Source organism: Zosterops lateralis (assembly GCF_965231275.1).
Source record: "Zosterops lateralis genome assembly, chromosome: 3".
Classification (NCBI taxonomy): Eukaryota; Metazoa; Chordata; class Aves; order Passeriformes; family Zosteropidae; genus Zosterops; species Zosterops lateralis.
In genome coordinates, this window is record NC_139764.1 from 107,515,104 (window position 1) to 107,540,210 (window position 25,107).

At 38.6% G+C, this 25,107-nt stretch overlaps 1 long non-coding RNA gene across 2 annotated transcripts in view; it reads left to right on the top strand.

Annotated features, from left to right (window-relative positions):
• The first annotated feature begins 2,148 nt into the window (after window positions 1-2,148).
• LOC310906687 overlaps window positions 2,149-25,107 on the top strand; it is a 34,704-nt gene continuing 11,745 nt past the window's right edge. For both annotated transcript variants that reach the window (XR_014589468.1, XR_014589469.1), the window contains exons 1-2: window positions 2,149-2,232; window positions 19,414-19,510. This is a non-coding gene — a long non-coding RNA (uncharacterized lncRNA). The remainder of the gene's footprint in view (window positions 2,233-19,413; window positions 19,511-25,107) is intronic.

Genomic DNA, 25,107 nt, shown 5'->3' on the forward strand with positions numbered 1-25,107 from the left:
TCAGGAGTCCATAGGTGGGCAGAGATGCCTCACCATATGGTATCAGTTCTGTATCTGAACCACACTGAACATTCCTGAACAATTAGAGGCAGGGCAATTCCAAAGCCAAGCCTGGAGAAGCACAATGTTCTTTTCTGACTGCTTTCTCAACTACCTTTATTGAATATAGGCTGTTGTAACAGGTGCAGGCATTCTGATTTGCATTTAATTTATCCTCTGAATTAAAATAAGATGATAGAGTTTAGTTCCAGTTAAAAAATTTCCAGCACTCTGTCACCAAGCCTTACTTCTATCAAAGTCACATTAGGATTCAGCTGTTTACAATTAGCTGAGCCTCTCATGCACACTACCTCAATAAATAGTTTAACAGCAATGAAAAGACCATGTGGCAAGAAGGACCTGCCCTTCTTGGGGAAGAATAATTAATTATGTAGAGAAATTAGCCTGCGAACAGTTTACTTGAAGATTATATTTCTTCTGATTTTAAGTAATGAGCTGTAAAATCTAATCAATGTGCCTCCAAGGGAGAACTACCCTTGGGCTGGAGCTGACATCGCTTGATCCTTCTACCTGGAAGATTTCTGGCTGATATGGAATTGGCTTTGCTTAATTAGAGATATTATAGCTATACAGAGTCTACTGAGCACAGAGGACATACAGAATATGCAATAAAGACATGTCAATCATGAAAATGAGAAGGAAGCAGATATGAAATTAAATTGTTTATATTGCTACTTCACAATCTATTCCTGGCTTATCGTTTGCTTCATTAAAAAACAATCTAAAAAAACCCAACACATAAAAAATATGCAACCCAACAGCAGAAACTCATGAAAACAACAAAAAAAGCACATCCCAGAGTTAATAGAGTTTGTAGAATTTAGGGGGGAAAATAAGAGTGTTCAGTTAACTGCTATGAGGCTACTACAGAGGGCTGTTTGCTGAAATGCTGAAAAAATATTCAGTATCTGAAGTTATTGAAACTTTTTTTGCCAGAGATTGTGATTCTATGTACCATAAAGAAGATAAAACTAACTTTCACTTGAGATTGCTAGTCTAAAGAGATATCAAAAAAGCACCAAAGATAAGGAGTTTTATGCAAACCATGATATAACACAGCTGATGTTAGGACAGGTGAAGTCCAGGGAATCTGTGTGATGGCAATGAGGCAAGAAGGACATAAGATATTTTCATATTTTTTATCAATAGGAAACTGCTTATTACAGTGATGATGGTGATATATTCATTAAAAAAAAAAAAGTCTTCTGATTTCCTCAGGGGAGTCTCACAGGACAGTGCATGGTCCATATTAAACTCTTAAGCCTCAGTCTCAAAATAGGAATGAGGCAATGATGGATGTATGAGTCGGGGATGAAAATTTGACCAAGTAACTAAAATGGAGAATGTCTAAATTGAAGTACACAACATTTTCTCTGCATTTCACACCTGTGTTTCAAACTGTGTCCAAAGAAAGCTTATTTATTGGTCAGGAGATTATCTTGTCAGGAGCAAATCCAGTGGTGGCTGAGAAGACAGAAAAAGAATGTGCCAAAGGAATATCTATTCTTTGGTGCTGCAAGCTGTAAAGGAGTTAATGGAGGGAAATGAAATGAAGAAGTCCAGGGGAAAAATCACAAGCTATTGCTTTCTCCATGCATATTAAATATGCACAATGAAGACAGATTGCTCATAGCAGAGTTATGGTACTGGAATATTTCTGTATAATATGTCCAAATGAAAACTTGTAACTCAAAGCTGCAGTTTCACAATAAAATTTATCTTTGCTTATTCTTCCTCCTCCCCCAAGAACACTTTATTTTCCAGACTGCCAATCTGAAAGATATACAAGAGATCAGGTTTCCAGAAAAACTCTCCTCTTTTTGCAGACATCGTTAATAAACTGGAAATAATGACATTTGTGGCAGCACAAATACGCCAAGGATAGAGCACATATTAATTAAGGGAGGTTCACAGAGCAGAAGTTTTTGCTGAAGCTGGCCATTTTTGTATGCTTTTATCCCTTATAACTGCTTGTTTTCCCAGGAGACATCTTATCAGGCAAACATTGTTCTGGCATCCCTGAACATGACAGACTGTCATTAGATAAAGGAGAAGGTTAATAAAATAGAAATCCAGGTTACAAGCAATGTTTTAGCCAGAGGCATCCCATGGGTTGTGGGGAAGCAAATAGCAGACTAGTCAAATGCAGCAAATTACAGTCAGCAGAAGAGTGTAAGTATCCAGCTCCCTTTCTATAATTTGCACATGCCAGCAGAATCTCAAATAATTCTTTTTTTTTTTTTTTTTTTTTAATATTTGGACTGAGTTTCCTGTGGTCTGTATATTCCCCTTTCAATATCCTGATAGTCTGGGAGCACAGTGTGTTAGGAATGGCTCCCTCAGAAGTTATTATAAAAGGATAGAATAAGTAGGGAGGGCTTTTTTCCTATTTCTTTAATTTCTTTTGGTAAAGAATTTCTGAAAATGCCTGGTAGGGCCTGTGGATGTCAAGTGGAATCAGGATACAGACTGGGGCGGAGCAAGATTTTTTTCTCTGGCTCATCTCTGATTGAAGAGTTATCTATTTTATTAGTTTGAAAAGTGATGTTTGCAACTGCAAAAGACCCTGCAAAGGAAATATGTTTTTCTGCTAAACAGTGTTGAGAGATACAGAAGTTACCACAGGCTTTTGTGTGAGATGGAAATCAAACATTCCAATGAATCAAATCAATATGATGAGGAAAGGATTCTTTCTGCTTAATTAATGGTTGGAAGGCATGATTCACCTTTTTTTTTTTTTTCCTGAGGTTATGGAGAAAGATTAGGATGGGGAGGGAGAAATAATTCCAGCTGTCATCTGCATGACCTAAGCAATGCACTGTGTTTTCTGATGTTTATAGCAACATCAAGATTCAAATTGTACTTGAAGGTATTGTTTTGAGGAAGAAAGAGAGGAATTAATGTCATGAGCATTTACAGCTGAAGTTCCCTGAAGGAAAATCATGGGAGGTTTATTGCAGAGGTGGAGGAAGATACTGGAGTGGATCATAAATATATTTATTGTCAGTGCTGATTTACACTAACTCAGGATTTGGCCTTACATCTCCATCCTGGCAGATTTAACTCTTCTGAATGAAATCTTGTGTTTCTCTACCTTGGCTATTGCATTTGTGGATGTGATTTCACAAGAAGTAATACAGCTCAGCTTTGTCCCCTTCAAACTCCCTGACTAAACCTGCCTTGGGGTGTGTAAAAGCAGAATTAGCTTCACCTGGACTTTGCCTGAAGATTCTGTTTTCCTTCTGAGGTGCACAGGTCAGAGGAAAAAGTGAAAAGCAGCCAAAGTAGATGCTGGAAAGAACTACCCCACGTACAAGGCATACCTTTATTTATTAAAATAATAAGTAAAGGTATGATTGGTAAGGGAAGACGGGAGGTGAATGGTTACAAGGAGGAGAGAGACTGAGATGACAAGGAGCCAACAAGGTTTTAAAAAATTGCTGTTGTGTCTGTCAGAACATTTTCTGGTCTCCCCAGGATGGCAAAGAAAAATAAATCAAAACCCTTCTGCTGTCACCTAACTTTGATATAACTATTCTGTACAGAAAAACATTCAACACTTCTCTCTCAAGAGACTGATCCTGAAGACTTCCTGCCAAAATTAATAGGCTGTATGCATATTTTAACTCATCCTTTCTCAAATTTTACACCTGTATTCAGGGTCATCATATCTTAGTTAAAATTGGAGAGCTTGATGTCTAAACTTTTCGAATGCATCGACTTCTCCCTCCTACCTTTTATTATAATTAGTTATTTTTACCAACCCAAACCATTCTATGATTCTAAAGGACAGAAAACCAGACACTCCTCCCAAGTCTACCTTCTATAAAAGTGTCAAGTTTCTCTGTAAGTTAAAGTTTTCATGGCAATCTCTTCAGCAGAGTGTTCAGGGAAGCATTAGCCTTCTGGGTATACTTACAGCTCGTGATTAAACCCCTTTATCTCAAGAAAGGAATCAAGTAAAGCTTAAGTGTTTGTCTTAATCAGCACTTCAGCACATTCTGGAAGGTCTGCGTAAAGACTTTGTTGTCTTGCCATAGTTTGCCTTATTCCCCCTATTATTGCCTGGCATTTGTTCTTTTCAGAAGAAAGAAAAAATCCTCTGTATTTTGCTACTGTAAAATCATTTTGATCAGATATGCTGGTAGGAACTGGGTATAAACAATGAGATATATAGAATCTTTCACAAAGGCAGTGAGGATCCATCTATATGGGATTTTCTGCTCTCAGTGGAAGTGCTAATGACATTTCCTTGCTGCTGCTGCATTATCAGCACTCTGCAAGAAGAGAAGAATTTCCATCATGCAGATTTGCTGCAGAGAGCAGTTTTGCTGTGGGATGAGGAGGCTGCCCAGTCATTTTTGCTTTATTTTTCTTTTATCATTGATTGTGTATTAGACATGGAATAGCTCCTGGACAAGGCAAGCATTTCCTGGTAATAAAAGCCCAGTGCTTTTCAGTAGAGACTTAAAACCTCCTGTGATGTGTGTGCGGAGGAACGGGTGATTGGTGGGGAACCTGAAGTTCAGCACCTGCTCCACAGTCACTGTCCTTTCAGAAATCCTTACAATCAGCAACCCAGTGCAGAGGTGAGGTAACTCAGTCTGCCTGCAGACTGTTAATTCTACTTTGAATTCCTAGTTTGAAGTAAAAGAAGTCACAGAGAGAGCCATGGTAGCTGTCACAGTGGAGGTTCATGCCATAGCTTGTATTTTTATCTGTCTGCATCTCAGATGTGATGCTTAGATTGAAGAAGCTCTTTCTTAAACAAAAGCAATAAACAAACTGAATCATATGCATCACAGAATTAAAAAACCTACCCATAAAATAGCTACTGAATGCTACAGATGTGTGAGCTTGACCTCTCTGGGAGAAACACAAGCCTTTCTATCAGCTAATTTCAAAGGAGTCAGGCAGTGATTGGATCACCCTCTCTTATTCCTACAAATAGAGAATGTTTTTCATGGCTATAGATAAATCATTAGAATTGAAAAATGTTTAAAAGGATGCAACACCTACATCTGAAGCCAGACAAGTAGAAATAACATTTGCTGCCATTAAGGAGAAAAACCCAAGGCATTTTTTATGAGTGAAAATCTTTCACAAACCAAAAGCTTTGAAGGACTGAAATACAAACATTAGTCTCCACTACATCACAGAGCTACAGAATGCTTTGGGTTGGAAGGGACCTTAAAGATCATTTATTTCCAAACCTCTTGATAGGGGCAAGGACATCTTCCACTAGACCAGTTTGTGAAATACATTACTTCATGCAGAAAAGAATATCAGATCCTAAGATCCTGTGTCCAATGCTAAATGAGAAGTCAGAGATCACAATTGTGATGATTATTTTTGTCTTTCCCTGTCTTTGACATATGTTTTAGTGAAATTACCTCATGAAGATGGTTTAGAAATATTTTATATTCCTAGCAACTGTTTCTCCATAACTCCTCAAATACTGAATGAATTTCACTTGGAGTTCAAGCACCTTGACTTAAGGACATGGTTTTCTAAGCAGATGTATTTGTCCAGTATGAAACAGATGCCCTTCAAAGGCACTTTATTTTAATAAGAATGCAATAATCTAAAAATAAGATGCCAGTCTTAAGATTTTAGCCATTTTCCGTCTGTCTCTTGCACCAGTGTTTCCCCTTTAATTGCTCACAAATGCTTTTCAACTCCAGTGTAAGGAAATGCTTTTAATCTTCTGAGGTTATTTGGGTATATTTACAGTTGTACACATGATAATTTGACAAATGAAAGACTTCTCAAGTTCTGAAATGTCTTCTAACATTATTTTGGAAAATTAGATCTAAAAAATTATTTCACCAAGAACGATCCAGAAGAACAAAATCTCCTGGCTGCACTGTTTGCAAAACTACCTTCTGTATAGTCTGGGAAGATGGACATTAAGGATTGTTTTCTCCAAGTTTGGTGTTGCTATAAAATGCAGTGCTATGTAGATATATTCAAACTAGCTCCAAAAAAATTAACTTGTGAAGCAGCAAGGCCACCTCAGCTAAGGATGTTTTAGCACAGCAGAGAACTGAGCAAACATGTGTTGTTTAATTCCTCTCATACCCAGTCTAGTCCACTGATAGTTTTTAAGACTGCTCAAGAATCACATCATTTGAATAATATATTACCTAGGAAGTGTTGTACAACCTGTTCCAACTTAGATCACCCATTTCTGTTCTACAGTTATAGCTGTCAGAGGCTCAATAACCACAAGTGCAGCATAGTGCAGCATATTGTAAACCCTGGGCTTTGTAGAGAGAGCCAACAAAACCTTGATGGAGACCATCAGTCATTGTATTCCCTTCTGGGGCAAAATATATTATATTTCTAAAGGAGAAAACAGAGCAACGCAAACTAGTAAACAGATTAATTAATGAGAATTTTATCTTTTTTTTTTTTTTGTTCATGCTCTTTGCCAGACAGTATTCCATTGGAAAAAGTAATTTGAATTAAACCTTATTTTTTTGCTGATTTATAATTTAAGAGGGGGGAAAAAGCTCATGAATTGATGAGTATTTGTTCACAAAGTTCCCATAAAAATGAGAAATCTTTTAAAACAATATTATTAGAATGAAATAAAAGGATACTTCAGATTAGATGCTACTCATTTCCAAGATTCTCTTTTATCTGTAAGTGCAGCCTGCAGGCTTAAAATCCTTGCAGAAAAGAATTCGTAATGGAATAGCTTTCTGTGTGAATCTTATCACAGGCTGTGCTATTTCATGTACCTAAACTGGTTTGGCAAGAAGCCTTTTGAAAATCTTCAGCATTGGCATGACACTGATAAAAATGAACGATTTACAAAATCATATTAACATTCATAAAGAGGAAATGAAAAAAGTTCTTGATTAAAAACCTGGTTTTAATTAACTAGGGCCTAAATATTAGCTTAAAACATGCTGATATATTTGTGAACTTTATCAGAGTACTAATGTAGATAAAACTGACATTTAGGGTGGGAATCAGCTTCGGAGAAGCAGGGCTTGATTCAGTTCCCTAAATAGAAGCATCTCATGTCATGTGAGACTTCCTGGAATGGCATAAGTGTCTCCGTATGGATGTTCTGAATACATAGGACACACCAGGTGGCTCTGTGTTTAGGCAAATGAGCTGCTTTCCTAAATGCAGTGGCCGGATTCAGCTGATAGAACGTGGGTATGGTGTTTTTTTTCCTGAATGGAGGTGTTGACAGGTGGAGACCAACACCTGAGGCAGGCTAAGAGCTTCTGTTGTAGTCAGTGAGATCAAGTTCAGCTCAGTTTAGAACAAGAGGACACAGTCTTAAGCTGTGCTAAGGGAAATGTAGGTTGGATATCAGGAAAAAGTTTTTTACAGAAAGGGTAATAAAGTATTGGAATGGTCTACCTGGGGAGGTGGTGGATTCACCACCTCTGGATGTGTTTAAGAAAAGACTGGATGTGGCACTTGGTGCCAGGTTTTAGTTGAGTTTAGGGTTGGGTTGGACTTCATGATCCTGGAGGTCTCTTCCAACCCAATGATTCTGATTCCAATTCTGATTCAATGACATGAAGTCATTGACCGGTGTTCAAGAGGACCAAGGGGTAGCAGTGGTTGACACAGGACCTTCAGAAGGGGCAGCTGGAGAGCTGCTGTGGTGACCATAATGCCTGAAGTCACAGTAGAGCTCTAATTAATGCCTAGATGGCCATTGAGCTTACTTGGAATAAAATGCCTTAAATGTGGGCAAAATTCACCTACATAAGCATAGATATCTCATGCCCTTCTGATGCCTTGAAGTGTCCTACTCACCTTCACTGACTGCTTCATTATGGCACAAGTTTTCCAGAAAGCCTGCTCACATCTTCCTTTTGGAAAAACTCTAACTTTCCTTGAGTGTAGCTAAAAACATTTCCCAACTTTTCCTAAAGTCTTGTGGCAAAATGTCAGCTCTGGCTGGACAAAAAAATTCCCCCATGGACAAGGATGCCACTTCCAGAACTGATAGGTTTGTTTCCTTGGTAATTATAGCTCAAAGCCGAGCAGGTAAATGGGCCAGGAGCTGCTATATCCTTAGGATATCTTTAAAGTTGCATTTCTTTAGTTCAACAAGACCTGGGCTGTTCTGTTATACATTGTTACTTACAGCTGATGTTACCAGAACAAAACAATTTCATTTAAATGTTGTCATCCTTCAGTGTGTCGCATTAAAGCTCTCATTCAACATCCTCAGCACTGGCAATTCTGGATGTAAAATGTGCTTTCTCAATGCAGGCCCTTTCAGAACACAGGTCTGTATTTTGCTGAGTTGTATAAACACATATTTCCTTAGAAGACCTGAGCAGATGGTTATTTCCTTTCCTGTTCTATTAAGAAGTTATAAGCATAAACAAAAGATTCAATGAAATTAAGCTACAAATTTATTTAAATGCTCTATTGAACTGCAGCACATTTTAATTTCTTGGGTTCTATTGATGATCTCTCATGATGCACTGGCTTTTTGATCTGTAACAAAGGCTCCAATATAAAAGACATTATTTACAAGAATGTACACACAATAATACCTAGGAATGATTAGCAGAATGGATAAAAAAAAAAAAAAAAAAAAAAAAAAAAAAAAAAAAAAAAAAAAAGAGGTTCCGTAGTATATTCCCATGTTTGAATATTTCCCAAGAATTGTACAATTTCTGTGCATTTAATAATTTTGGTGCAATATTGTTTTGACCCGTTTTCTTTTGAGCATGTGCAAAATTTGTGGTATTCACAATATCCATTGTGATGGCCAAGCTCTCCATAGCTAATTGTGTTTGCTGAGAAAAATAATTTTGTCCTTGATTTGAACTTTTCTCCCAAAAGCTTTAATAGCTGACCCTTAGCTCTTTCTATACTGGAGGAGGTAGGAAGCAATAATCTTGTATTGACTCTATCCTTGTCATGCATTCATTTTTATTTCCTTCAGGAGTAACCTTTTCCAAGCTGAAAAGTCAAAGCTGTCTTAATCCTACATGCCTTAGTTGCTTTTAGAAAGAAAGCCAGTCCACACCAGGAATCATCCTTTTCAGCCTTCTCTGTATTTTCCTGGCCTTAGTACAAAGTGTCTCTCTGACAGTCAGCTAAAGACAAATTATAAATATCTTACCTTCTCTTCCTGATTATTTTTCAGCACTTCACCAAAATAAAGCCAAGAAAAAATTCAAATCCATCCTGGAAACATGTTTTCAAGGTGATGAAAAAACTAATGGTTAAGGGTACTGTTCCTTGCTAGATTTCTTCCAGATCACAGTAGTAACTAGGACTTAGTAGGATATTGAGTATCTATCACACCAAGAGAGAAGGAATTGCATCCTAGGGAAAGACAATGACTGGAAAGTATGTTGGGTCACAAGAGAGGAGGAATAGAATCTGGCCTCCCTTTAGAGTTATATGGAAAACCCAGTCAGAGAATCTTTTAAATGTGTTGATGAAGTAAAGGCAGAAAGGTCATTTTCACCAGGGTGATGGCACTGGTGAGACTAGTAATGGAACATTATATAAAGTGCTAATATGAGTTTTAAACTAACACTGAAATCCTCTGCAAGATGATGCAGAGCCACTTTTTTTTTCTTTTTCAAGGGTGAAAAATGATTTTTTTGGTAATTTTTTTTCTCTGATGAACATAAAATACCGTGGTTACATCTAATTTATCTGCTGGGAGAAGATGCCCTGGAGTGGAGGATTTTTGGTAGTCCTGACCCATGGTTTCTATGCTGCTTGGAAGCCAGGATTTTGTTTACAAAGAAGTCAGAGTGTGGGTGATGGGAGGGGAATGACATATGCCTTAGTCTCACTCTGATAAGGAGCTGGGATGGTGCCAGAGTGCCATATAGACAGAGCTTAAACACTGGCTTCTTTGCAGAATACATAAACCTCTGCTGGGAGGAAATACCAGATATAAAACGGGTCTTTAATCTTGCAGACAAATTCCAATTAGGAAAGCACCACACGCTTTTTGCACCAGGAATGATTAATCACTGGAACAAACTACCAGTAGGATTGATGAATTCACCCTTTCTTGACGCCTTTAAGTCAAGACTGCATGCACTCCTGCAATTTATGTGATAGCCAAACACATGTTATAGTCAAGTACAATGCCTGTAACTGAGGTTAATATTGTGGGTAATAATTTTTTTTTTAATTTTTTTTTTTTTTTAATGCAGTGGAGGTAAAGGTAGAGATCTTTTCAGCCTTGGAATTCTTTTAAGCTGATAAAGGCTCTTATTATGGAGAACACTGCTCTGTTCTATACGTGATCATCCTCCCTGTATTCTTATCTTGCCCTTTCTCTGTGTTGTCTATGACAGAGTTTCCATTTCAAATTTGGGCTCCTTAAATCTTTTAAAGTGCCTTCATTCCCAAATAAGTGAATTATTGAATCTAATAAGAACTTAGTAGATTAATAAGAGACCCTAAACACTTAATTGGATTTGAGTCCAAACACATTCCAACATGCAATAAACAAGCAAAACAGGTAAAATGCCTGATATTCACCAGCAAGACTCATTATATGTAAACTTTGTCTTCTAGCAGCTAGTCCCTCATGAAAGCACAAACCCGGAAAGTTCCGGGGTCACCAAATCAAGTTTCCTGATATCTTCAATAGCTATTTGAATAGATCATTTCATAAATTAATCAAAATCCTTTTTCAGAAAGCAAATTCCATTGTCCTAACTCTAATATTACCCCCTCCATCTTATCCATTGTCACATCCCTATTTTCTCTTACTCAAAAATCTAATGACTTTATACTCACCTTGCAATTTTCAGCCCTCAAAATCTGTAAATAACTGATTGTTCCTTACCCATATTTAGTATTTGTATCTTTCTAGAGTGTAGGTGCCAATATATTCAGGCCAAGTAACTATACAAGATTTAGTCTTTGTTTTCCTAAGCCAAACCCTTTTACTTACTCCACTTAAAGACTTAGGTTCTCTATTCATAACATCACTGTGTTGGCCTTCATTTTTCTTTTAGTTAAAATTGGTCTCTCTTAATTGTGGATGACAACGATGCTGTAACTGAGGTCTCAGGAGGACTGTAAAAAGACAAGCTTTGCATTAGCATTTTCACAGCTACATCACATCAGTGGCTTGCAGCCATCCAGTCACTGTGCAAGACATCCAAATCCCTTTACTTTTCATTAGTTGTGACTGATAAATTTCCTCCTAAAAGTAGAAATTCTTGTTATTGGTCCCTGAGAGCACAAGCCTGTACTTTGTGCTATTGGATTTTATTCCTTCTCTGCTATTCCAGCCCTCACAATCTGACACTTCTCCCAATAGTGTATCTGGCTTTTCCTTGGCATGGCCAGCACTGCCTACGTAGTGTGTATTGACAAATTTCAGTGGTGGATTTTTTTTTGTTCTTAACTTATTAGTGCTCACTGCTCTGTGTTATTTGTTCTGAGTCTTCATTCGAGGGAATGAATGGTGATCACTGTCAATAAAAGCATTGCCTGAAAGAATGCTCTTGGAATGATCTCTGCTGTATAGTAACTGTTGACTGATAGACTTTGAGCAATACTTACACAAGGATTTCTGCTTGGTCCTTAAAAGAGGTGAGAAATGAGGACAAGGGGCTTCTATTCCAGTTCTGGTAGGGACAGTGAATGTGGCCCATTCCCATGAGGAGCACACAGGAGTTTTTCTGGGCACACAGAGGTTGGCCAGGTGTCAGCACATCCTCTGGGACAGGTGGCTGGTGCTCCACCTAAACAAGAAAAAAACAAACCTGCCAAGAAATAGTAATCTCCTCAAATTGGCATGTCTGCAAAAGGATGTAATTTACTCCTAAACATGCACAGGGATTTGCAGATTACCTTCCAGCCCCACCTGTGGGGGGTACCTCATCATGCTGATTGCATGTCTGCTTGGGGGGTTATTTTCAGGTTAAATTTCCTCTTTAAAATCTGGTAATATATGTTTATTTTATGTTTAATCTTATAACTTATTTGGATAATTATTAAAATGTTGAGTAAATATTGTTGACACGGGACAGTGCATATAAATTACAATGCAGTTCTGTCTTTGCTGGATATAAATACTGTGAGTTCACCCATCCTGGGCAGTTAATATAAAGTACACAAATACTCACTAAAAAGCAAAGATTATATAATCCCCACTTATCACAAAAAGAATGCCTTTATAATGTCCATCTGAAGGCAAATTCTACCTACATTCCATCCCAGAGCATATAGATAAGTGCATTTCTCAAATTCTTTGGCGATTATAGAATTTAAATATGAAGACACATTAATGGTTTCAATAGATGCACTAAGATATTTTATTTCAGAGACTGGATCTTTGTCACAAGGTAAATTATTAATGCTATTTGGCATCGAATTATTTCCAAATGTTTTTATTGCTATATATTAAATTAGGGAAGACTAGAAAGGAAAAGTACAGTTACAGTTTGAAATTGACTGCCAACTTTTAAATGAGATTGTTTCTGCTGAGACTTTGGTGATTGGAACTTGCATTAGCAGCTCGTTGAAGCACATATATTTCTTCTGACGTATGTCATAGTTAGATCTTTTTATTGATGCCAAAATGCTTTTCTGTTTTAAAGTATTGCCACACAAGACTCCTTCCTAGAAAGGAATTAAGCATTTTGCAACACTTCAAATATATATTACTGTTGCATTTCATGGATATAACACCAGCTAGTAATATTGGGATTTTTTTATCCATTGCTATTTGTTCTGCAAATATAAAACTGTATTATTTGTAATTTTCTTTATATTTACAAATATAAAACTGTATTATTTGTAATTTTCTTTATATTTACAAAATATTTCATTAGTTATCAGAATAATGAATCTCTTTCAGTATTTCTGTTGTGATACAAAACTGTGCTCTCATGGTAGTATTTGCTTATCATCCACCACAGAATGAAACTGCAAATATTTGACCTTGACTTATAGATATCAGTGGAATAAATACAAACTACTGCCTGAATAAAAAGTAGATTATATCTAAAAAGGCTGAGGTCCAAATCTTCAAAGGCTTTAAAATACCTCATTAACATTTTAATTTGTATTTTCAAGGAAAAAATCAAAAACAACAACAACAAAACCCCCACTGTACATTTGTAACATCCTTATTTGTGTTGATAGTACCTCTAAAAAATTAAAAGCAAGAAGGATCAAGAGAGAACCTTAGGTTCTAAGACTAAGACTTGAGAAGAAATTTGTCCAGTATTTTTAGAACAAACCTAAGGTTGGAGTTTGAACATATTCTTTTGCTTTTTTTTGGTAAATCTAGAGAATCTGTTTTAATCTGAAGCAAACTAACAAAGGACTTGGATGCAAACCACCTCCAAAAGCAAGTCCTGAGGAGTCTTTTAGCACAGTGATACATCCTTCCTCCTTGCCAATCAGTAGAGATTATTAGTTTTAAATTAATTCTGCAGAAAAAGAAGTTTGCTCAGTTTCTTATTTGAAGGTGGTTTAGACCAGCCTACCCTGAAGCAAAAAAGTGAGTTTCTAACTGCCTGGAAAACTTTTGGCTTTGTGTCTTTACAATGTAACCTTGATCCATAGTATGGCTTGAAAATGAGATACAGATTAAGGTGACTCAAACTGTGGAATCCATTTCACCTGACCCCAGTCACCCCTTCTGTAATTCTCTGCCTTTGAAGTATTCTTATAGACTCTTGACATGGACAGGGGTAACAAAAGATATTTCTAGGTTGCAAACAATCTATCCAAAAATAGTAATCTGAAATAGGTTAGATTTAGAATTCTAGAGTTGCCATTTTTTTCTTCATTGACTATAAAGGGAGGAAGGAGAACATCCCTCTGAGGAGTATTTTATGATGCCCAGTATTTTTTGCCTCAAATGTTCAAACTGAACATCTCCTAACTATACAGCTAAGTTGTTCTTTAGGCTCCACAAGGTGGACAAGACCTTTTATTTTGATAGATGTTTATGCTCTTAGTGTCCATAAACCAAACTAGTTTAATCACTTAAATTTAGGTATCGAAATCTTGAACTCAGCTGAGTTGAAGGGACTTGACACAGTTGCTCATAAAATAGGTACTTACCATTTGAGACATCCTGGAATATCCCAAAAATCATAGAATCATAGAATATCCTGTGTTGGAAGGGACCCACAAAGATCATCGATCCCAACCCCTGGCTGTGTGAAATACAGCCCCAAAAAATCACACCATGTTTCTGAATCTGCATGGGGCTAGCAGGAGAGATAGGAGGCTTAGAGATGGACCCATGTCCTCTGTGCCATCAGGCTGTGGGACCTGACACCAGAGACCACAACATTTCAAGTGATAGTAGATGTTCCAGCTTGAGACACACTCTGGATGTCAGAATCGAAGCTACCTGTGGCTGGTGAGTCACTGCACGGGCTTTCTTTATATAAAAAGACAGAAAGTTTCTAATACTGGGAAAAAAAGAGTGAAAGACCAAATTCTGGAATACAGCAGAACTGCTAGTCTGTTGTGGAGTCACCTCAAGTTATTCACTCAGGAGGGGAGATTTGGGAGAAGTTTCTGTGGAAGGATGGCTCAATGTTCAAGTACAGTAGTTCAGGAAAGAAAACTTTGATGGTAAAGGACTGAACAAAAAACTGCACAGTTATGACAGCCTTGACAATTTGCAAGTCATGGTTCAGGTCCCAGTGACCATAACATTCAAGAAGCAATATTATAATACAGTTGGTCATGTTTGGGTACTGCTTGTTTTTATTCTCTTTGCTGGACCCAGCTTGTTCAGCCTTTATTTCTCACCTGTAAGATTAGGAGTGTGTATCTTGAATAAAACAACATCTCATGGCATGTCTCCAGAAAATGGCACTTTGGGAAAAATGCACCCTGGAGTTTCCTAAAAAAATCAAAACATCAAGATTAACTTGTGCTTCAGAAGTTTAATTTCCATTGCAATTACACCAATGGCTGTTCCCATTTGGTCAAGTCAAACACAGGCAGGAGTCTTTCCAAGGTGTCACCTCCTAGTTCACACACACCTGATTTTGCTAAAGAACTCTGTATTTTCCAGTGTCAAACCAGGACAGCCTGTCCTGCTGTCAGCCCCATTCCCCTCAGAACAGGTAATCAACAGCTGCTGTGTAGGGCTTTCACTGCCTCTCTCCTTGCACAGCCTGTGTTAACTTCTGCTAGGGATGTGCAGCCTCATATAAAACTTTCCATTCAGATGAGCAGATTTGACAGATTTGTCTACTTATTAATAGACTAAGTTCAGCAGAATTTAGGATGCAAATTTATTCTTGGCCTATTTTCCTTTTTGCTCTATTTCCCGTCTCTGTTTTCTCCCCCATGCCTTTTCCCTGGCTGTTTACATTCCCTCATCTCCTTTGCTCCATATCAATAACATTAAGAATTGTAATCTTTTATTCTCCCATAGCTCACTAGATAACTTTTGCAGTGAGGAAAGGTACCAGTGAGGCTGGGAGCCTGTGATCTTTCCTCTTCACATCATCCTTGTGGGAGGATTACTAATGGCACCCCAAAGGGAAGTGCCTCCCCTTCAGCAGGCAGAGGCCACGTTTGCAACAGAAAAGAAAATAAACTCTTGGCATGGGGAAGGGCAAAGTAATAAGAAGCCAGCTGAACTTTTGTAGTGTCTGTCCTGGCAGTGATTTTGCAGTGAGGACTGGCCACCATGGTGGACATTTTGTGAGGAACAGCAGCCACGTCAGCAGCCATCCTGTCCTTGCTGAGGGGAGGTTTGCTCCTTTTTTTACTTTAAACAATTTTTCCCCATAAGTTACCAAAGAGACTAAGTGTTGGATACTTAAGGGTACTTGACCAAAACAAAGAGATGGCCAAAGTTTTGTTTTTCTTATCTGTTGTAACTCCAGAAGGGAGGGGGTATCTGCCTCCCTGATAACAAGCCAGCTGTTGAAAACCGGGTGGGGTATTTTCTCTTATCTCTGCTCAGTCTTTCACTGCCCCCATGGGAATATCTTTTGTCAACGCACCATCAAAGCTCACCAATGGCATGACACATTTCATCACCCTATTGTGAAATGCTTCACTCAAGAGCACAAGGGCGACCATTTCCACTGAGATAAAAAGAAGCTGCAAGTATCACCAGGAACTCCGGTGTTTCCCACAAGACTCCCAAAAGAAGACCGGACCCACTTTGGGACCCCTGGCTCCACAAGACCATCATCTCTGCTTCCAACAGGACCACATCTGCCACCCCAGGAGGGCTGACTTTGGACTGTTTCCAATGCCCTGACCAACAGGGTGTCAGGTTGTATTTTCTGACTCTGTCCAAGGTTTGGTTTTTTTTCTAGAATTCCTTGTTTGTTTGCTTGCTTATTCTTTTGTACTGCAACATTTGTATTTTTAATATCCTTAATAAAGAACTGCTATACCTATTCCCAAAATCTTTGCCTGACAGCCTTTTAATTGCAAATTTATAATAATTTGAAAAAGGAGAGAAAGGAGCTTGCATTCCAAGAGAAGCTCCAATCTTCCTTGGCAAATACCTGTCTATTCAAACCAGGACAGCTTCTTTTCCACTAGGGCCAAGCACAGCAAATACACCAGTTCTGTCTAAATTTTGTCAGAGAACCTGAGGCACAGAGGAATGTGCTTCAGCCTGGTGAGGGAGTGACTGGGCTGCTGCAGGCCTCCAAGGGTAGCAAGAGAGTCACAGAACCATAGAATCATTAAGGCTGGAAAGGACCTTCAAGATCACCACGTCCAGCCTTCAATCTAGTATCACCATGCTCACTAAACAACACTGGGAAATGGTTTTATCTTTGTTTCAATACCTACTCATTTCATTTAACACTTCCAGGGATGGTGACTCCACTGCTTCCCTGGGGACTCTGTTTTGATGCTTAACCACTCTTTCAGTGAAGAAATTATTCCTAATACCCAACCTGAACCTCCCCTTGTGCAACTTGAGGCCATTTTCCCTTGTCCCATCACCAGTTGCCTGGGAGAAGAGGCTGATCCCCAAAGGTGCACCCTGCCAGCCTCTCCTGCTCCCTGAACTCCAGTGCAGGAGTCTCAAAGTCTCTTCCATGCCAAAGGATCTGAGGGCTGATGGATGCTCCAGGCACCTACCGAGTGGACGCCTCTGCTGCTGAAGTCCTCCAGATATGGCAGCTGGATAATTGCTTTGGCAGGACACAGGAGCTGAGTCCTTCTCCTGCCTTTTTCTCCTCAGCTGTGAGAGGAGCAAAGCAGGCTGAGCCTGCTCTCCCCTCTCAGCAGGATGGGAGCTGCTGAACCATTCAGGATGTACCTCACAGGTCTGAATCTGAGCCAGCTGGGTTGATTTTGCAGATACAGGGGTCAGAAGGGCACAGGGAGCTGCCATGGACATTCAGCCTTACCTACCAAGGAGCACTGACCGAGACACTTTCCACTCTCCTCATCGGCTTTTAAATGAGATGGAACATACACAGTTTTAGGAATTAATAAAACACCCAAGCTCAGTTAAAGAAACTAATTACTCTATGGGGAGTCATGGGAAACTGCTGATGCCACAAGGTCTGGACAGGTGGATGCACTCCTGGGAGCCAGGAGGATTCCCCACCCACAGTTCTCTGAGCACAGAAACAGGATTGAGTCCTGTAGTATAGTCAGGAGGAGCGATTTTGTTTATCACCCTTACAACTTTTGGGCTATTAAGACAAAGCAACACTGAAACTAGGCTGTAGGCTGAAATATTACAACAAAACTTTCTTCTGATTAAGAGGAGTCTTTGTCATCAGCCTTCTACAAAAGACTATGCCTATCTGTTTTTATCCTTCCTGTGACTCAGACACCTTCTGTTTTCAGCATTCAGTATCCATCTTCAGCCAATAAAAGCAATAGGATGCAGTGCAACAAATATGTTATCACAATTCAGAATTGCAAGGTTTTCCTATGTTTCTCTTTTTAGTTACTTGCATGCTCCTACTGATTTTACAAGAACATGTTGTCTCTTGTGAGGATTTTTGAGACAAATAAAACTCTTGTGGCAAAATATTCTCAAAATATCTAAAGATGTACATGTTCTCCACTGCCATGATATGGCAACAATATGATATAAAGTTGGTTTCTATTTTTGTCAGGGAGTTGGTGATTACAGGTTCACTTCTATGATTCCCTGTTTGAAATGCAGTTTTCCAACAGCTTCTCCCTTCTTCCTTTGAAAGTTTTCTGATGCCCTAAGGTGCTCCAGCATGACCCAGAGCCAGCCAAGTTCAGTCTGGTGTGGTATTTGGCCCCTCCTGGATGTAGATCCCAGTTTGACTGAGTGTAGTTTCCATGGCGGCAGCAGGACTCTGGTATAGAAGCTGCCGCTCTAGTATGCAGCTAAAATAATTTTCAAAATGTTTTTTAACACTTTCAAGCTATTTCCTGCATAATAGTGAAAAACAATGGTTGGAAGAAGACAAATAAACCAGCATTTGCTGAAATTCTGCAAGCCAGGGTAATTGTCTGCCAATGCTTTGGATGTCAGGGATACCCATGGACTCACTGTGACTGTTGTAAGACTTGAGGGTCACCTAAACTACTCCTCAAAGGTTTTTCACCACCCAGAGTTCTTGAACAACGTAAATGTTCCCTAATAAATAGTGTATTTTAGCTTCAAGTTCTTTCCTTGCCAAATAATGAGATCATGGAAGCTTTGTTCTTAATGGATAGACTCTTTACGCCTCTTTTATGCTTTGAGATGGATCAACCAAAACAGACCATAAATATTGTGACTGTCCTTTGTTCACTTGTTTGTAATCACTCTTTAGCTCTCTTAAAGGCTTGAGGTATAGTTTGGAAAAGGGGTTTAATTGCTCACACTTTGTTTGATGCATGTTGGGTAATGCAATTACTGTTAAGTAGGAATGCTGTGTAAGCAGTCATATATAGCACTTTTTAAAATCTCCCAACTCTGAGTTTTTTTAAATCAACCACTGAGGAGCAGAAGAGCTTGAGAGGCTTTTAAAATATTTCTTAACTTTATATTTTAATTTTTGTTCTGTAAAAATGTTGTCTTTTTGAAAAATGGCATTGAAAAGAAATGTAACATCATCTCAAAACCTTCTTTTTTCCATCAAACCTAGGGGCCATTATTTTTTTCTATATGCAAGTCAAAGAGAGGAGACAAAGCACAAGTAACAAACCTGAGTTTTGAAAATGTCTTAGGTTTCGAAATTTCTTAAAATTATTTTCCATTTTCCATATTTGTTTTTCCTGAATCTTTGCTATTTAAACATGATCACAGACATTTTTTCTGACTCTTTTTTTTTTACGTAATGCAAACTAGTTGCATAAGAAGGAAATTCTATGTTGTCTTATTAAGTACTGTCTCATTAAGTACCTACAAATCCTAAATAATTTTCCTTTCATTTTAAACTCTAGGTGTGCATTAACTCTCATTTGTTCTTATTCTGAGGAAAATAAGGCATATTTCTGGAATTCAAACCTTGGTCTACCAGAGGAAGAAATTTGCCTTCAGGTGAGTAGAAATGTTATGGTGGCTCATAGTTCTCATTTTTATTTTATGATTTGTGGTAAAATACATATCAATCAAAGCAAGATTTTTTATTCTTGATGGAGCATTTTAGCTCAAGCAAAGTGGGAACAGTCAAAATATAAATGTGTGTACCATTTACAGGCTGACAAAGCAATTTCTTTTCCATGTAATAACTGGAGTTCTCCTTCTGAAAGTGAGAAGTCCAAAACCAGAAGGGGAGCTCCTTCTCTCACTGGAACAGACTGATGCTCCTGCCTTGGAAGGGAGTTTCCTAAGTTTCTCTGGGATGAGGTTTAGGAAGGGCTGACAGAAATGAAAATCTGCTTTTCAGCTACTTTGGGTGACTTTTTTCCTCACAAGAATGGTTCAAGGGGAAAAGCACTATACCTCCTCCTCAGACTCCACCTCTAACTTCTTACTTCTTTTGAATATTTTCAAATGAAATTGGCAATAAAACTAGTATTCATTTGCCATAAATAATAATAAAGGGTATTGCTTAGACAGCTCTGTCTCTTTGTTTGTTTGTAGAGTCTTTTATTTTCTCCATCCTGAAAATTTGGAGGAACATGTTTTTTCCATCATTCTAAGATATTTATTTCTGCATGTGGGAGAAAATAAAGTTTGAAAATTCATCTTGGTCCCTGGTCTTGCAATTAAACAGCTGAAATAGCCTGACTATAAAGTTGTGGTGTCCTCACTATCAGTTGAACGGAACTATGATGTGGCAAATTTGTATTCAAACAGACAGTGAAAATAGACAAAATTTTGTAAAGAGAATGGAAAGATTTTGACTTACTTGCCTCCTTTACTAAAAAAAATAATGAAAGCACTGGGACATGAAATTTGGACTGCTGAGACTAAGAAGAAAAGAAGACAGGGACTCTACAGTGTGCCATGGGCCCAAAAACCACAATAGTCTCAATACCTGTCTCAAAGATCCTACCTAGAGACCAATCTCTGAAATGGGAGGTGTCATTTGCAGGGAAAATAAATTTTTGAATTAAAAAAATGCCCACAACTGTTGTTCATTAATTGCATGAGCAGAGCACTCCCAGGAGAAAATAAATAGATCCTGTCATATCTGAAATAGGAAAAGGGAGGAGGTGATGGTGGGATGGAAGAGGCAAAGTGATATATAAGACATGACATGAAAGCCAAAGTCAGATAAAGTGAAAGACCAAAATAAGAAAGAACAGTGACACAAAGTCATGGTACAGTGTTAACAAGCCAATGTCAGGATAAAGGATCGTGGATGTTTTCAAGCTGTCTGCAATTTCCTTCAATAAATTGGCTTTAAAGATTTGATAGCATTTCCCATAGGAAGGTCTGCAGCCCGATTAAGATGTATGATATTGTTAACCACAGGTTCCAAGGTAATGTTGTTTCCAGTTCAGAGAAAAGGATCTCTTCTATTAGAAATTATCATTAATAGTAAGATGCCTGTCAGCTGACCTTTCCCAGTCAAAGTATCACTTGTAAAATCTTTCTTAAAAATTTGACCTTCACCTCAAATATATAATTTGAGTCTCCATTCTGGGGCCAAAACCAGTCTTAATCCTTGCTGTAGTGGAGAGAACTCTAGGGATCGTTTCTATTGCCCAGGATATTTGGGATGCCCAGGAGATGCCTGGGCTGTTTACATGGGGTGGGAAGGTACATATACCCATATCCTTCTGATCTGGCAGATGGAAACCAGGTGGAATATCCAAGGCAATCTAATATAAGCAGATTTTAGTGAGATGAAGGAAGTGAGGAGGACGACGTTGGTGTTAGACAGACGTGCTGAAATCTTGTCAGTAGCCAGCTCTTGGCACTGCCTCTGTATCATATAAACAGTTGACAGAACATATTGACACTTTCCAGTGTGAAAATTGTCTCAGCGTTACTGTTTCCCAACAGTTTGAAGTGTTGACACCCTAAAGGGTGGATCCCAAAGAGAGGGAGAGAGAGAGAGAGAGAGAGAAAAGGCTGTGAAGGAATGGGGGCAAAATGAATAGGGCATGAGGATTTGTGGGTATTGCCTCTGGCACATCTGGGAATGGTAAGTAATCTCATCAGAGTGAACTCTGGATGGCAGAGGACAGGGACAGGGTTGGAAAGGTTCTCTCTGAGCCCAGAGGCTCTGGGGAACGTGTTGATCACAGCAGGACTGATGGTATGTGAGAGCTCTGAGGAAAATCCATTCAGGAGATGGTGGGGATAGAGGCTGGAGGAGAGGAGTCTGTACTGGCAGCCCTTCTAATGCTGAGCAGCACCAAGGCCTGTTCTCTGGCCCCAAAGCCAGCTGGCACATTTTGGACACAACCTTGTTGATAAGCACTCTCTGACTCTAAACAAGAAAAAAATACATTCAGGATTCCTATGGGGAACATCTCTGGCCAGGGCTGGTTCCTGTGTCCAGGCAGCACTGGAACAATGCTAACTGATGGGTGACAGCAGCAAGAGGGATTGTTTCAGTGACAGCCTTGTGCCAAGCTTCAGATCTCTGCTGTAGCATACTTGATTTAGTAAATGATGTTTGTATTATCCATTTCCAACTGTTTTTCCCAATGGTCACTTTGGATGTAGCCCGGTTCTGTGTGCCAGGCAAGTCCGGCTACAGAAACAGGAGCTGCTCTGTGCTGATTGCCCTGAAGGCTGCAGAACAATCCTCACATCATGTATACCCTTCCTACCCACTCATGCTGAATTCCAGCCTGAAGCACTGGACAGGTTTCAGGTGTTTGCAGACCCAGAAGAGCCCTGAACACAGTGGAAGCCAGAACTGCAGCATCTGAAAATGGGAACAACAAGCACCATTAGGACCTTCTTGTAACCTTCAAAGAGAGAGTGCCAATCTGCACCTTGGGATGTCAGGATTTCATACAGAGAAGCCAAAAAGTTACCTATCCCAGGCTCTGCTTCATAATTTTCCATAAAATTGATCTTTGCAGCATTTAGTGGAGAAGTTTTATTTCAAAGAGTGTTTTAATATTATCGAATGCATTCTTTTTTTGATTCACAACAAAACAAAACCTGATTAGGTAAAATGATCTCAGATATTTGGACCCAAAAAGGTCTGTGACTTTTAGGAGAGTCTGGTGTCCAAGATTCAAGTCAATCTATCAGTAAGTTTACCTGAAATGGTTGGTCTGTGACAGTCTTGGAGAAATGTCTAGGCAAGAATCCAAGCTAGCTTTCATCAAAATGTTCTCAGATTCCTGGACCAACATTAATCTGAGCTAAACAATCCGTACAAATGGTTTGATTGTGATCAAATGACAAATGAAGTCAGAATATCTGAGTATTTCTGAACACTTCTTCTGATTAGTAAATCCACTCACATCCTTCTCAGGTCACTCATTTCATTCCATCCATTTTCTGGACAGAAAAAGAAAAGTGTTGCCTTCCCACCACTTTGTTTTACTTCTCCCTGGCTTCTTAAATTCCTTTTTCTCTGATAACTTTCTGGATTTTTTTTTTAACCCCTTTGTGTATCCTCACATCTACTGTCACCTGAATTCTTTGGCTGTCTAGGAAGAGCCCATAGTGAAATTTCAATTCCTTTAAGCTCAAGTCTATATGAATTTTCAGCATACAGAATCCATCTGTATAGTTCCAGATAAAGAATAGTCCTCTGCTGGGTCACTTTTTGATATTATTAGAATTAGAAACAAGGACACAAGGATGTCTTCTACAACTCATCCTATAATTCATCAATTAAAACCAAATCCAAAATATGTCAAGGGTTTTATTTATTAAACAAGAGTGATTTGTGTTCCTCTATCAGTTATGGTCAGTGGCAGCAATTGCAGATAAAGGCAGCCCTGGCCAGGTATGACATGAACACAGGAGGATGTGATTGCAAAGCTCAGGGCCAGGGTAAGTGCATCACCGCGGGAAGAGTGCAGGGAGTGTGTGGGCTTAAAAACCACATCAGGAAAATAGTTGGACACTTTCCTCCTGCAATGAGCCCAGCTGGGTCAGATAAGGGATTTGCAGCCTCTCAGCTGATTGAACTTTATCTTGTTTTGTCCTGAGGAGGACAGATCCCTTATATAAGCAGCAACCCTGGAGGTGATTGGGACATTTGTAAGGGCATATCATTTGTAAAAGCCAAGACAAATTTTCTCTTCTTGCCTCAAGTTATGTGGGTACTTACAAAAGGTACAGAGATTGTGTGTGTGTGTTTTTTCTCAAGGCAGCTTGGAAATTTCTTGCCTTTTTTCAGACCTGAAGAATGGTTTAAATATTTGAAAGTTTCTCAATTTTACTTCTGATATTGAATAGGAAACACAGTCCTCCTCTACCATTTTCATCTCTTTTATTACCACTAATAAATAATTACTGGAATGATGCTTTTAAAAAACCCCAAGAAACAAAACAAACTACAAAAATCCCCAATGCATTTTATCTTTTATCTATTTCAAAAGTAACTTTCATCCCCATAATGTAACATAATTCCCTCTGGAGCTGTACTTTAATTCTTGGTACACTTGTTCTCCTTTTCCATGTTGACGTTTCTGTTAGATTGAAGACCTACAGTAAAACTAGTTTTTTCAGTCTCACCCAAAGGTCTTTTAACTGGTTATCATAAAATTGTGTTTCTGAGAGACACAATCCAAGGCAGAAGCATCACCAGAAGGAGAAAGCTGATGACACCTGACTATTGCTCCAAAAACCCTTGTAATTGCTGATGGGATTGCTACATCAATGGAGCAGTGCTTGAACTTAGTTCAATAAGTCCAAGAGAAATATCTGAATTTCAGAAAATCACATATTTTGAACAAAACCCAGAAAAAAAAGCAGATGAAAATGTAGTGGTTCAGTATCTCCTATTTTCCAGAACCTTCAGTTTGAGGAAGATGTCAGTATTGTGTCTGAATGAGAATATCAAAGGGAGGGGCTGAGGATTTGTGTACAATCAAATCTCCAAGTATCTTAACTATTCTATAGTCATGAAGCTCACTTTGTTCTGCTGTAATGTTCCCTTATGTAGATCAATAATTGTTTGCCCTTTAGCAGTTTTGTCCCCACTTTTCTTTTTGCTTCATTTCTGTAGCAAAACTGAAGTCCTGCAAGCATTTCAAGTTTACATGAAAGCTTATTCTCTTACTAAGTCTGTACTAAGTACAGACTGCAACCTGAGTAGCAAATTCACATCCCATATTTTACCAAGGAACTTGACATTACATTACCTGTGCTTATCCCTCCTGGTATCAAAACCAACTCAACTTTCCATTTTGCTGCACTGACTTTAGAGGGCATTCCAGCTGCCTTGGAAAAATGTTAAAATTCCACTAGTTGTCTTTTTATTTATAACACATTCTTATTCACTATTTTAATGCATAAGAACCTTGAAGAATAGCTAAGTAGATCAGATCACTAATTCCTGTGAGCTAAGGAAATTAATTATTTTCTCTTGTATTTTCTAATTTGACCTCCTTGTCGACCTACATAAAATTCTTGCCTGATTCTTTTATAGTCAACAAGGTCAGGGATAACTGAAGCCAATAAAAAAAAGGAAGCAAACAATAGTGCAACAATAATAGTTAGAAAGATTAATGCTAGTGCTTGAGTGCTCCCAGCAAGATTAATTT